Genomic DNA, 15,164 nt, shown 5'->3' with positions numbered 1-15,164 from the left:
ACTAGCTCTGTAGACCAGGCTGGTCTCGAACTCACAGAGATCCGCCTGCCTCTGCCTCCCGAGTGCTGGGATTAAAGGTGTGCACCACCATCACCCAGCTTTAGTTCTAGCCTCTTATTGGCTAGCTCTTACATATTGATCTAACCCATTTCTAAAATTCTGTATAGCACCACGAACTGGCTTACCAGGAAAGATCTTAACCTGCGTCTGTCTGGAGTGGGAGAATCATGGCGACTGCTTGACTCGGCTTCTTTCTCCGAGCATTTTGTTCTGTTCACTCCGCCTACCTATTTTCTGTCCTATCAAAGGGCCAAGGCAGTTTCTTTATTTAACCAATGAAATCAACACAAAACAGAAGACACCCACATCACAGGAAAAGATGAAATTCTTCAGGCTGGGAATGTAGTATAAGGGCAGTGAACATGTCAAGACAAGAATCCTGGCCTGACACATCTGGTGACTCATTCCATGCTAACCAGGTCTATAGCAGATCCACAGAGCCTTTATCATTATAGACTAGGAATCTACCCATTGAGGTTACACCTTTACTAGTTTTACTTTTATGAACATGTCTACTAATACATTACTATTTTTATTAAATAGCCACATTGATATAAGGGCATATTGGGAATCTCTTGTCTTCCCCTCAGTTTTGCTGTAAATCTAAAACTGCTCTACATTCTGGGCTTGGGTCAGGGAGATGGCACAACCGTTAAAGTGCAGGAACCCTTTCTCTGCCCTTCTGGTTGTGGTGCCTAGGACAGCTACTCACCATCCCCGAATCTTAATGTTGTCTTCAGTGGTTAGAATGGGGATGGTGGCATCTAGGTCAGTGTTGCTGTGACACAGACTAAGTTAATAGATTTTAATAGGTAGTAAAAGCTGAGACCTAGACATTAAGCAGCAGCAGTATAAGTACTAAGTTTTGTTAGTACTAACATCTTCCTTCCACTCAATCCAAAAGCACAGATGAAGAGAAAGTGGCTGTAGTAGGGGGGAGCCCTCTCATATTGCACAGCTCACCTTTATTGCAGGGGGCTGCTTGTTCGTCCCAGCTGCCCAGAACCAAAAGAATCACACGGAAACTGTATATATTATCTCTGCTTAGCCCATTAGATCTAGCTCATTGCTGGTTAACTCTTATATACTAATTTAATCCATCTCCATTAATCTGTGGATCACTATGAGGTCGTGGCCTACCAGCAAAATTTCAGCACATGTGTCTCCAGTGGCTGTTCCATGGCTTCCCCTGACTCCGCCTCCTTTCTCCCAGGATTCTACTTAGTTTTCCCCACCTAACTCTGTTCCCCTATGCTCTGCTATAGGCCCAAAGCAGTTCCTTTATTAACCAGTGATATTCACAGCATACACAGGGGAATAACATATACATACAAAAATGGGGCTATTTTAACCATTTTAAGCATTTAGTTCAATGACATTTACTTTGAACAACCATTATCACTAATCTAAAACTTTAATAATACTACGTCCCCAATCTCTCCTTCCTTAGACTTAGTAACTGTCAACCTACTTTCTGTCTCCATTAATTTGAGGTGTACTTCATTAAGTGGAATTGTATAAAATATTTGTCATTTTGCACACATTAGTTCACAAATTTGTGTAATTGCACCATAATTTTAGGATATTTTCATTACATAAAATGAAACTACATTTATTAGTAGTTACTCCTCATTTTTCTCATAAATCTCCCACCTGCCAAATATAGACATTAATTATTTTACTCTGTAGGCCTTATATATAGACTTGACTATAGATTTTATATAGATGGAGTCAATGTTTTTGTCTCAGTCACATAGCATGATGCTTTCATGGTTAGTCAAGTTGTAGAACCTGCCAAATTTTCCTATCTTTATGGTCAAACAGTATTCTATTCTGGATTTATACTGTGTTTTACAGTAACAATCAGCATTTGATAGGCACTTGGATTGTTTCTATCTATTTTGTTACTGTTAGGAGTTAGTCTGCTACAAACCTCCACAAACTAATTTTTATCTGCACATAGATTTTCTTTTCTCTTGAGGTTTTACCTTTATATTTTACACACAGTACCTTTGTTTCATAATGTTTTGATGTTTTGAGACCTTAAGTCAGTTTGATTTTTTTTAGTTACTATCTAAGCAGTTGACAGTCTTTGTATTTTTTATTCCTTTTTTTATGCCCACACATTCCAAAAGTATTTGTGCATGCGTGTGTCTTATTTTATCTAAATAGCCTCATTGAGGTATAATTCACATTCTACACAATTAGCCTTTAAAAAAATTTCATAAGATTTTTAATTTCATGCATTTGATGATTGCTTTGCCTGCACGTATGTGTGTGCATTACATACATACATGCCTGGTACCTATGTTGGCTAGAAGAGGGTATTGCATTCCCTGGAACTGGAGATATGGACAGTTTTAAGCCACCATATGGGTGTTGAGAATTGAACCCAGGTCCTCAGGAAGAGGAACAAGTGCTTGTGACAGAGCCATTTCCCTAGCCCACAATTCACCTTAAAGAATCTGTTTAGTCTTTATTAAAATCTTTTAGTAATTAGCAATTTCCTCCACCTGTGCTTAAATATAAATAAAGATACCTTATTTATTCAACATGATCTTCTGATAGTTTGATTACAAAGAATAAGGAGATTTGGCTACATTTCTAGGATGATAGTCATATTTTTATTTTCCCGAGGCAAGTTTTAGTCAGTTTCTCTTTCTTATACCAGTGTGTTTGTGTGCTTGTGCGCACTCATGTGTGTGGGCATGCTGTACATGTGTGAAGAAGTGAAGAAAGGTTTTAAATGTGTGACTACAAAACTATATCCAGCCGGGTGACGGTGGCGCACGCCTTTAATCCCAGCACTCGGGAGGCAGAGGCAGGCAGAGCTCTGTGAGTTCGAGACCAGCCTGGTCTACAGAGCTAGTTCCAGGACAGGCTCCAAAGCTACAGAGAAACCCTGTCTTGAAAAACAAAAAAACAAAACAAAAACAAACAAACAAACAAAAAAAACCATATTTATACAAGCACACAGATTCTTAGTGAGTGAGCTTTAGTCAGTTAGCCACAGGCATTTCCCGATCATTCTCATGTAAAACTCACATTCAGTTATCCTAAAAATCTGTTTTACAAAGTAGGAATCCTATGTTCTATTTATGGTTTTAGATATTATCACCAGAGTATCAAAATAATTTGAAACTTAAAGGACATCAATTCAGTTATCACTTAGCATGAAATATAATCATAATGTTGGTAAAAAATAGTGTTTTGCATGCCATAGATGTGGTTTGTTGTTCTGGAGAAAAGTGGTATCTGGTGGTTGGAACATATGAGTTTCTGTCAGCATTTGTGGGTTTTATTCCCAGATCCAGGCTTTTTAAAGAAGAAAAGCATAGTCTATACCCACTCTATGTTTAGTGCAATACTTTAAATGGTACAGATACGCTAAATGTTAGTGAAGACTTTGTACTACTGACAGAATAATACATAACAAATCACTCAAAATACAAAAAATTATGATACCTGTCAGTGGTAGTGATTCTAGTCTCCAAGGTTGTTTTTAAAAAAGATGTTATTAATAAACTAGCAAAGTTTTCCTAGCTTATTAAAAGCAAGGCAGTGACTTTCTGGGGTGGGATAGAGAGTAGGGGTAGTGTTAGAAATGGCACTCAAGTAGGACTTGAAGCCTATATTCCAGAAGGTGAGAGAGTGCTGTGTTTCTCTGTGCTTCTTCTCTATGAAGCAGAGTGTGTAAAGACTGCCAAAGAAGACAAGCAAGTGAAACCCTTTATCATTGCAGCGGTTGGAATAAAAATTCCGGGTTCTGGAAAGCAGAGTACTCCAATGTGTGGACAGCAATTTGTAGACAGTGAGAACTTCAGGAGGCCAGCCAGGAACATTATGCAGAATGCAAGATGAGAGGGGACGCTTCAGGAAAGAAGACATCTGGTCTGCAACAGAAAAATGTTGAAGTGAAACCAAAGAACAAGCTGAAAACAATCTGGAATGGAGATGGTGTACCAATGAGACACCTCAGCCTTTTAGGAAGAAAAGAGTATGGTTAGATCCTACAGTTGACAATGAAGAACTGAAGTTAAAAATTTCCAAAGAGCTAACACTGTGGCTTGTGGATGAATGGAACCTGGTCACCAGACAACAGGCAACTATTTTATCTTCCTTCCAAGAAGAATGTGGGTTCCATTTTGGAGGTTAAGCGTGTTTTAAGAAATCTCGAGACATGGATAATAAAAAGCATGCTTTACTGAAATTGTGTGAATTGGAACAGTGCTGGCTTATACACCTCTAGATGAGGAGAGTCTTGTTTTATTACTGACCTATACTCATGAATTTCTCAACTACCTGACAAAACGTTCTGTAACTTTCTTCAGTGCCAGTGATTAGGAAGCGACTCCTCCCGAGTACCACCAGAGAGCTCTGTGAGAGGCGTGCTCTCTCTCACGCTTGGTTCTGAGTCCTCTTATACAAAGTATGGTGTGCATGACAGAAATGATGTTTGTCTTCTAGCTGATATTAAATAGAAAATAAAAGGAATCACTCCTTTTTAAATTTCTGTTCTCATTTCTAAGTTTCTATTAGTGTATTCAGTGGTGGATGGCAGAGAGAAATGCTGTAGTGTTTTATTGCGTAGTTGACAAAGCTGCTTTTGATTGCTGGTCATTCAGTTTCTTTGACACTACCCACTTTTATAATATGTTAGTGCTCTATGTCATAATGTTCTGATGCCTAGAGCCAAGGTTCACTTCAGGGTATATAGCTGAACACCTATCTGTCTGTAGTCTTATTCCCCATGGTGTTTAAGGAACCCATCCTTTGTAAATCATCTATGTTGTTCCTTAGGCATTTTATCTTTGCTGAGTTGTTGAAGAGTGGCAGCCTTTGCATGGTTTCTGTTTTTGTGTCTAATGCATGATTCAACATGACAGACACAGTTCATCATGTAGCTACAGTTTTACGAAAAAGTCAATCTTGTAGGAATTGTTTTTTATATCTTCAGTAATTTTTTTTCTTAGAAAATGACATGCTTTTCAATTCAGTATTTTAATAAAGATTTCTTCATATTTGATGCTTTGGTATCCCTTAGTCTAATACTGAAATATTTTTCTTCTCTTTTTTGATTTTAGAGACAGGGTTTCTCCGTAGCTTTTTGGTTTCTGTCCTGGAACTAGCTCTTCTAGACCAGGCTGGCCTCCAACTCACAGAGTTCCTGCCTCTGCCTCCCGAGTGCTGGGATTAAAGGCGTTCGCCACCACCGCCCGGCTGAAATATTTTTCTTAAACCAAAGTGTGTGTGTGTGTGTGTGTGTGTGTGTGTGTGTGTGTGTGTGTGTGTAAAAAAGAGAGAGAGAGAGAGATTGATATAGCCCAGATGGCTCTAATGTAATCCGTAGTCATAGATGATCTTCAGCTCTTGTCTCCCTCTACTTCCTGAGTGCTGAGATTGCAAGTGTGTTATCACCTGGCTGACTTTGATACTATCTATTTAAGGTCAGCCTTTTGTAGTTGTGGTTTACTTTAGAACATTTTTTTCTGAACATATTATTCTATGAACATTTATTGTTCACTGTGAACAGGATTCACTTGATACTGGAAATTACGATGCAATTGTTTTATTAGTCTCCTTTTGCCTGTTCCAATTTATTTGCCTAATAAATATTCATTAGGTATTTCTATTAGTTCCTAGATTGAGACTATATCTTTTAAAAATGCTTTTTTTTTGTTCTCTTTCTAGAATTGTATAAAATGTATATATACAATTCTATAAAGAGAACAAAAAAACGGAACTTAAGTTTTTCATGTAAACCTCACTTTTTTTTTCTGTTTTAATGATCATGGTATTAGTCAAAAATGTTCATTTAAATACTTTAATAAGTCTATTTTTCTTAGTTTTAGCTTATTTTCTTTTTTCATCATTGGATTTTATTTCAAATGTTAGGCTATTAAAGGGAACTTTTATCCAATGGCAAATGGTACTGAAAAAATCTATATAAAATAAAATAATTTAAGTATTCAGAATTTCAGAGTATAGTATGAATTATGTATTCCATGTGATGATGTTATGAAAATAAATCTTATAATCTTTTTTTACAAGACTTAATTAAGTATTATTACAGTTATAGTAGTCATTAAACAGAAATGAAAGTCAACTTATTGAGTTTTTTTTCTTTTTTGGCAATACCATTAGAAAATTTTGTTCATTTCTAAAGTTTCTGTTAGATTTTTTTTTTGCCTATGCTTATTTATATCTCTATAGTTTCTTCAGTACTTTCCTATTCATCAGAAAAATGAGCTCTTTTGAAGTAGGTCCTTTTGCTGTATGTCTTAAAATTAAGTCAGTTCAGAGAACACCAAGACATGAAGTAGAATTTGTGGGGAATTTATAAATAAATGAACTAAATGAAATGAAATAATAGGATAAAATTTAAAAATACCTGACTATTCAGATTGTGGTAATTGTGCTTCCTTCTGAAGGCTATACAGTTATAACTTCGATAAAATTTGTTTCTTTTTTTATTTGTTTTTGGAGGCAGAGTCTTGCTTAATAGCCCATGTAAGTCTGGAACTCACCAGGTAGGCCATGCTGGTCTAGAATGTGAAGTGTTCCTCCTGTGTCTGCCTCTCAAGTGTTGAGATTACAGGCATGCAACATGTACCCAAATGCTAAACCTTTTTTTTTCTATAAACATTCACACTTTTGGAGAATATGATGGAGTTTTATATATAAACAAAGACTTGACTTGTCCTTGTACTGAATTGGCATAGATATATTGTAAAAGATTGTGTCTTAGAGTTTCTATTACTCTGATGAAACATCATGACAAAAGCTACTTGAGGAAGAAAGTTCATTTCATCTTACACTTCCAGTTATCAAACCATCTAGTGCAATGAATGTTTATATATAAATAAAGATACTTCTGCATAGGTGTCCTTGTACTGAATTGGCATCATTACATTATTTAGAATTGTTAAAGATCTTGTCCTAGTTAGGGTTTCTATTACTGAGAGAAAGCACCATGATCAAAAGCAACTTGAGCAGGCAAGACTTTATTTTGTCTTATACTTCTAGTCAACAATCCATCACTGTGGGAAGTCAGGCAGGCAGGTACTCAAGTAGGGCAGGAATCTGTAGGCAGGAACTTATCCAGAGGCCATGGAGGAGTGCTGTTTATTTGCTTACAAGAGACTTGATCAGCCTGCTTTATTACACCATAAAGGACCATATATCTGTTTACGGGTGATACTATGTGCATAAAATCATCAATGAAGAAAATGCCTTGTAGACTTGCCAACAGTCCAATACTGTAGAGGTATTTTCTCAGTTAAGATCCCTTCTCCCCAGATAACTTTAGCTTGTATACAGTTGTCAAGAAAACTAGCCAGAACAAACCTTAAAGTTCCCCAACCATATGCTCCTACTTCATAAATAAGGGGGGAAAATCAAAGACAATATATAGTTCTTAGAAAATATGTATTAAGACGACTCAGCAATTTATCTATAATCTTAACTGAGATACTTTTGAAGGCTGTAAGGTGGACACTGGAACTGGAGAGGTGGTTCAATGGTTAAATGGATTTATTGTACTTGCAGAGGACTTGAGTTTGGTCCCCAGCACCCGTATAGAGGCTCACAATTGCCTTTAACTTAGTTACATGGGATCTCATGCCCTGTTTTGGCCTTTGAGGGCTCCTGAACAACATTAATGGTACTCATAAACCCACACAGGCATATGTATACTTAACCCTAAATAATAAATAAGTGAAGAAGTATCAGAAAAGGAAGGCTTTGGAACAACTGATACCAGCTGAGACCAGAAGGTCCTTATTGCTGGTAAGTACCATACTAGTACAGTATGTCTTAAATGTAAGTCCTGTTGCCAGCCAGCATGCAAACAGCATGGTAACTATGATTGTGACTACTTGGATTCCAGTGCTTTTATTACTTCCATACAATATGACCCAGATTCCCTTTGCCTCCATTTCCTTTTGTGCAGCAGGAGAGTGATAATTGTACTAACTTGAGTGTGAGACTTCCCTGAGGCACATGTAAAATTGTTAGTGATTACCATTAAAAGTGCCATTTTTACTGCTGCTATTACTGCTATTGCTATTATTTTATAAAATCATAGGCCAGAAAGGCAAAGATTAAATGAGATCTGGTAGGTTTGTGTAAGACTATGAATCAGGAGTCTGGGGTCTGTTGTTCACTCATTACTTTTCTATTTTGTTTCTAAATATTCCCATCTAATAATAGGAGAAATTTGCCATTTGGTTACTTTATGAAAGATGGTAAAGAAAATTTTGTAAGATGCCTGAGATCTGTTGTAAATAGAACAGCAGTACTTGAATGAGCAAATGCCTTTGTAGGAGAATATAGAGTCCTTGGGTAGATGCCCATGAGTGGTATAGCTTGGTCTATATTTAGCTTTTTGAGAAGCTTCTACACTGACATGGCATCCACCATGACCACACCAGTTTATACTTCCACCAAGAGTGAGTACATGTACCTTTTCTCCCACACCCTCTCCAACACTTGTCGTTTGTTTTCTTGACGATAGCTGTTCTGACAAGGGTGAAATGGAATCTCAAAGTAGTATTAATTTTCCCACTTTACAAACTATTGATTGGATGTTTGTGTTTCCTCTTGAGAGTTTTGTCCAGCTACTCAGCCCATTTCTTGGTTGAGTTGGCTTATTTTCCTTAGTTTTTTTGAAGTTACGTATTCCAGATATAAAAACAACTAGCAGATGCATAACTGACAAGGATTTTCTCCCATTCTGAAAGATACTTCTTTACTCAGTTAATGGTTCCTTTGCTGTATGAAAACAAATACATACATACATTAAATTAACCCCTCTTCTCATTTATCACAGCACCATATACTGTGGTTGGAATGCTGCAGTTTGGGCATAAATTTTTTGAATGCAAGATTTGTTCTCATCAAAGGGTTTACCAGCCTTAGTATAGATATTCTTCTTTCATTGTTGAGTCAAGACTTTCACCTTTTTACTAACTTGTCTTTGATATGTCTAAAATGTCAGCATTACTGCATTGACAGTTTAGAGCCATTATTAAATAAAATAAAGTAGTTTGAGCAACCACTGTGACACGGTGACAGCCTGACATCGCTGTGGCTACTAAGTAAAATGCATGCATAGCATACTGCATCGATTCATTGACAAAGGGAGACGCCCTGACATCCCTACAGGAGTGAGGTTTTATCATTCTGCTCAGAACTATGCACAGTTAAGTTTTCTTTCTTTTTTTTTAAAGATTTATTTATTTATTATGTATACAACATTCCTTCCATGTATGCCAGAAGAGGGCACCAAATCTCATTACAGATGGCTGTGAGCCACCATGTGGTTGCTGGGAATTGAACTCAGGACCTTTGGAAGAGCAGTCAGTGCTCTTAACCTCTGAGCCACCTCTCCAGCCCCACAGTTAAGTTTTCTATTTAATAATTTTGGACCATGGTTGACTATGAATAATTAAAATTGTAGAGAGGAAAAACATGGACAAGGGGTAGACATGGACTGTATTGGTTTTTTTTTTTAAAGAAACATTGGTGTTTATTAAAGATATTTTACAGTGAACATGAAGATTAAGAGAAATGTTCATGTTTTGATGTAATAAATAAGGTTTTCTTGAGTTAGCACTCTAGTTAGGCCTTAGAATACAGATACAGCTTAGCAGGTAGTTGCTGACTTTTTCTGTTTTGGACCTGAAATGTGAAATTTGATTTATAGCTATAAATTTTGATCTTTTGAAATTAGTTAACTTTGGGGTTAGAAAGATGACTTAGTGGGTAAAAATGCTTGATGTACAAGCATTAAAACTTACCTACGTTCTGATGCCCAACATCAACGTAAAAGCTGAACATAACAGCAGGTACCTGTTACTGTAACTGGGTTCAATGGCCAACCATATAGCCAAAATCACAAGCTACAGGTTTAGTGAGATCCTGTCTCAAAACTGAAGAGGGGAGCTGTAGAGGAAAATACAGTTGCACACATGCACATATTTTCTACACGTGTGCACGCATACACAATATGAATATAGCTTTAGCATTTTCGAAAATTCAAGAATGTCTAGTATATTTTATCTTGTGCATAGATTTTAGTTTTATTTTTCTCTTTAGTCTTGAGTTGGGTTAATAATTGAAAAGATCCAGTTATTAGTCTTGTTCAGTATAAATTAATTTGTGTCAAACTAACAAAAATAATACTACTCACCAATTAGAAATTTAATAATGATAGTGAAAAATGAAATTTTATAATAGGCAAAGATTTATTATTTTTTATAAAATGGATTTATTAGGAAAGTTAACTTTTAAATTTCATTGAAAAAATAGCATAGTGCTAGCTTTAATGATTTTAGGACCTTTTCCATCAACTTGCTGTGATTAAGGTGATTAGAACAATATCTCATTATATTGATTAGGCTAATCAATATGAATTTTGCTATAGGCATTTAAAATTAGATGAGAGATTCATACATTTTCTTTTTTTAAAAAAAGAAAACAAACTATCTTTTATCATTATACATACCAATCCAAGTTTCTACTCCCTCCATTCCTCCCATTCCCTCCACATATCCCCCTACCCCACCCACTTCAACTTCTCAGAGAGCGTAAGGCACATTGCTTTGGGGAAGGTCCAAGGCCCTCCCTACTATATGTAGGCTGAGCAAGGTATCCATCCGAAGAGAATATGTTCCCAAAAAGCCAGTACAAGAAGTAGGGATAAATCCTGGTACCCCTGCCAGTGGCCTCAGAGTGCCCCAGCCATGCAACTGTCAACCACATTCAGAGGGACTAGTTTGGCTCTATGCTTGTTCCTTCCCAATCCGGCTGGTGTTGGTGAGCTCCTCTTAGCTCAGGTAGACTGTTTCAGTTAGGTGTACCCCTCATGGTCTTGACCTCTTTGCTCGTATTCTGACTTCTCCCACACTTCCACTGGACTTTGGGAGCTCAGTTTAGTGATCCTATGCGGGTCTCTGCCTCTGTTTCCATCAGTTTCTGAATGAAGGTTCTATGATAATATTTAAGATATCCATGAGTCTGCCTACAGGGCAAGGCCAGTTTGGGCACCATCTCCTCTGTTGCTTAGGGTCTTAGCTGGAGTCAGCCTTATGGATTCTTGGGAATTTCTCTAGAACCAGGTTTCTGCTAACCCTATAATGGGTCCGTCCATCAAGATATCTCTTTCCTTGCTCTCATCTCTGTCCTTCCTCCATCTTGACTATCCCGTTGAGGGAATAATCACACATTTTGAAAGAATATGTTTTATTTATTCCTTGGAAGTTTTACCATATACACAGTGTATCTTTATTATATTTAAAGCTATGTAGTGTTTCTTAGGAATATTCACCACTTTCCCTCATCCCTAAACACCCCATACTTTTCTTTTTTTCTGAGTCTTCCACAGAAAAATATTGAAGTTAACTTATGAGAAAAATGATTCTGCATTGTTTCCTTAAGTCAAGTTGTGTGTATATCCCAAATAATTAACTTTTTAAAAAGACCTGGAGTATTTTGTAAAAAAAAAACCAAAAAAACAAAAAAATGCTTTCTGGGTTTACAGAAGTGCTTGCTTGCCCAGATTTTTCTAGTCCTCTTGTGAGTCCTTCTAACTGGTCCTTGTGTGCACTGATTATATATCAGTATTGTAAGACCACCAAAAATCAGTGATGCTAATTTCCAAACCTGGCACTTTGTTTTTGTTATTGTAATTACCTTGATTTGTAGTGTTCTGTAAATTGTTGATATTAGAGTACAAAACCTTGTTTACATTTAGCTAAATTTTGAAATCAAGGAAGATAATTGTTATGATTGGCAAAACTATTATAAAAGACAGAAAAGGTCAGGGAGTATGACTGAAGCTAGATGGGGCAGATCTCTAGGATGACTCTGCACTCAAACTATTTAATCGGACAATTTTAGATAAAATTGAGTGGACAAGGATTATTTATGGTTTATGTGAAGATTCTGTATCAAACTCTGACATTGCAGATTCATATTTTAAAAGCAGACAGCTTTCTAGTAAAATATTGGTAAATGAGCTTATAATATTAAGATTTGCTCTTTTCAATTAAAGTTTTTCATTTATTTTGCATACCAACCACAGTTTCTCCTCTCTCCTCTCTTTCCATTCCCTTCCTCCACTTCCCATGTACTCCCATCCACTCCCCAGTTCTGAAAGGGGCAAGCCTCCCATGGGAGTCAACACAATGCATGGCATATCAAGTTGAAGCAGAACCAAACTCCTCCCCCTGCATCAAGACGGGAGTGTGGCATTCCAGCATGAAGAATAGGTTTTTAAAAGCCAGATCAAGTATCAGAGACAGATTCTGATCCCACTGCTAGGAACCTCACAAACAGCAAGCTACACAACTGACACCAATATGCAGATGGCCTGGGCCGGTCCCATGTAGGGACCTAGCTATGGGTCCAGAGTCCCTGATCTCCCACTAGCTCAGGTCAACTGTCTCTGGGTTCCTGCATCATGAACTGGACTACCCTGACTCATCCTTCCTCTCTTCAGTAGGATTCCCAGAGCTCAATACAGTGCTTTGCCATGGATCTCTGCATCTGCCTCCACCAGTTACTGGATGAAGAAGATTCTATGATAACAATTAGGGTAGTCACAATCCGATTATAGGAGAAGGCCAGTTCAGGCACCAACTCCACTATAGCTAGGTTTCTTAGCTGGGGTCATCCTTGGGGATTCCTAGGAGTTTCCCTGGCATCAGGTTTCTCCCTAGTCCCAAATGCCCCTCTCATCAAAATACCTGTTTCATTACGCTCCCCCTCCATTCTGTCCCCAAACTGACCAACCTGATTCCCTCATGGTCCCATCCTCCCACTCCCTTCCCCAGTTTACCCAGGAGATCTATTTCTCCTTTCCAGGGAAATCCATGTATCCCTCTTTGGGTCCTCCTTGTTATCTAGCTTCTCTGGGTCTGGATTGTAGCCTGGTTATCTTTTACTTTACAGCTACTATCCACCCATGAGTGAGTTTATACTTGTAGTAATGACATTTTACTCTTTAGACTTTTTTGATTCTTTTTGGGGGCCTATCACCCAGCTCCCAAATAAATCACACACAGAGACTTACTCTTTCTTATAATTGCTTGGCCTTAGCTTGACTTCTTTCTTGCCAGCTTCTCTTAAATTAACCCATCTATCTTTTCCCTCTGGGCTCTTGTCTTTTTTACTTCTGTGTATCTTACTTTCCTTCTTACTCCATGGCTAGGTGATTGGTTAGGTGGCTGGCCTCCGATGTCCTCTTCTCCTTGATCTATCTTGCTCTCCATTTTCCTCAGTTCTCCTTCTATTTATTCTCTCTGCCTACCAGGTCCACCTATCGTTGCTCCTGCCTCGCTATTGGCCATTCATCTCTTTATTAGACCATCAGGTGTTTTAGACAGGCAAAGTATCACAGCTTCACAGAGTTAAACAAATGCAGCATAAACAAAAGTCACACACCTTAAAATAATATTCCCAAAACATACCATGTTTGTCTTTTTGGGTTTGGGTTACCTCACTCAGAGTGATTTTTTTTCCAGTTCCATTCATTCACTTACTTCATGATGTAATTGTTTTTTATTGCGAGTAATATTCCATTATGTAAAAGGACCACATTTTCTTTATCCATTTTTGTTGAAGGACATTTCCAGGTTCCAAATTACAAATAATGCTGCTATGAACATAGTTGGCAAGTGGCCTTGTGGTATGATTAAATATCCTTTGGGTATATCCCCAAGAATGTTATTGCCAGGTCTTGAGGTAGATTGATTCCCAATTTTCTGAGAAACCACCATTCTGATTTCTAAAGTGGCTAGACAAGTTTGCACTCCCACCAGCAATGGAGAAGTGTTCCCCTTACTCCACATCCTCTGAAACATAAGCTGTCATTAATGTTTTTGATCTTAGCCATCTGACAGGTGTGAAATGGTATTTCAGATCTATTTTGATTTGCATTTTCCTGATGTCTAAGGATATTGAACAATTCTTTAAGTGTATCTTGGCCTTTTGAGCTTCTTCTGATGAGAATTTTCCTTTTAAATCTTTACCCAATTTTTTTTAAAACCAGATTATTTGGTAATTTGATGTCTAGTTTCTTGAGTTCTTCATATACTTTGAAGATCAGCCCTCTGTCAGGTGTGGGGTTGGTGAAGCTGTTTTCCTATTCTTTAGGCTGCTATTTTACCTCATTGGCAGTGACCTTTACTTTATAAAAGCATTTTAGTTTTAGTACGTCCCATTGATTAATTGTCAATCTCAGTGTCTGTGCAACTGGAGTTATATTCAAGAAGGTTTCTCCTGTGCTGATGTGCTCAAGGCTACTTTCCACTTTCTTTTCTAACATGTTCAGCATAGCTGGATTTATTTTGAGGTCTTTGATCCACTATTATTTTGGATTCTAGTTTTGTAAAGGATGATAGATATGGATCTATTTACTTTCTTCTACCTGCCAGAATCCAGTTATGCCATCACCATTCGTTGAAGATGCTTTCTTTTTTTTATTGTGTAATTTTGGCTTGTTTGTCGAAAGTGTTCATAGGTGTGTGGATTTATGTCAGGGTCTTCAGTTAAATTTCATTGATCCATCTCTCTGCTTTTTTGCAAGGCCCATACTGTTTTTATTACTATAGCTCTATAGTATAGGTATATCTATCGATAGTATAGTATATCTATCAGGGATGAGATACTTCTAGATGTTCCTTGATTATACAGGATTGTTTTGGCTATCCTGGGTTTTTTGTTTTTCCATATGAAGTTGAATATTGTTCTTTGGAGGTTTGTGAAGAATTATGTTTCAATTTTGATGGGGATTGCATTGAATCTCTAGATTGCTTTTGGTAAGATTGCCATAAAATTTGCTTTTTAAGGTGTGAAAGTTTAACTTTAGTATGACTTGCAGGTCTCCCACCAGCCATCTTATGAAAAGGCATTTGCTATAGTTAGACTCTAGTTTCTAGTCATGTGCTTGTCTTGTCCCTTCTCACCAGTAATGCACACTGCCCTTTTCCCACTTCTCAACACCTGTGGCTGTTAAAATTATTCATTCTTCTCTCTTCTTTACCCTTGTTCTTTTCTGATGACTATCCTATTCTATTAATATTACTTGATTACATATCACT

General features: G+C 37.3%; 1 protein-coding gene and 1 pseudogene across 4 annotated transcripts in view; both read left to right on the top strand.

Annotated features, from left to right (window-relative positions):
• The window catches only part of LOC102001581, a 14,781-nt pseudogene extending 10,338 nt beyond the window's left edge, over nucleotides 1-4,443 (top strand).
• Rasal2 (RAS protein activator like 2) overlaps nucleotides 1-15,164 on the top strand; it is a 284,303-nt gene that overhangs the window by 86,529 nt on the left and 182,610 nt on the right. The window lies entirely within an intron of this gene.

The sequence above is a fragment of the Microtus ochrogaster genome (assembly GCF_000317375.1).
Source record: "Microtus ochrogaster isolate Prairie Vole_2 chromosome 6 unlocalized genomic scaffold, MicOch1.0 chr6_random_2, whole genome shotgun sequence".
Classification (NCBI taxonomy): Eukaryota; Metazoa; Chordata; class Mammalia; order Rodentia; family Cricetidae; genus Microtus; species Microtus ochrogaster.
This window is presented reverse-complemented; position numbering and strand designations above follow the sequence as displayed.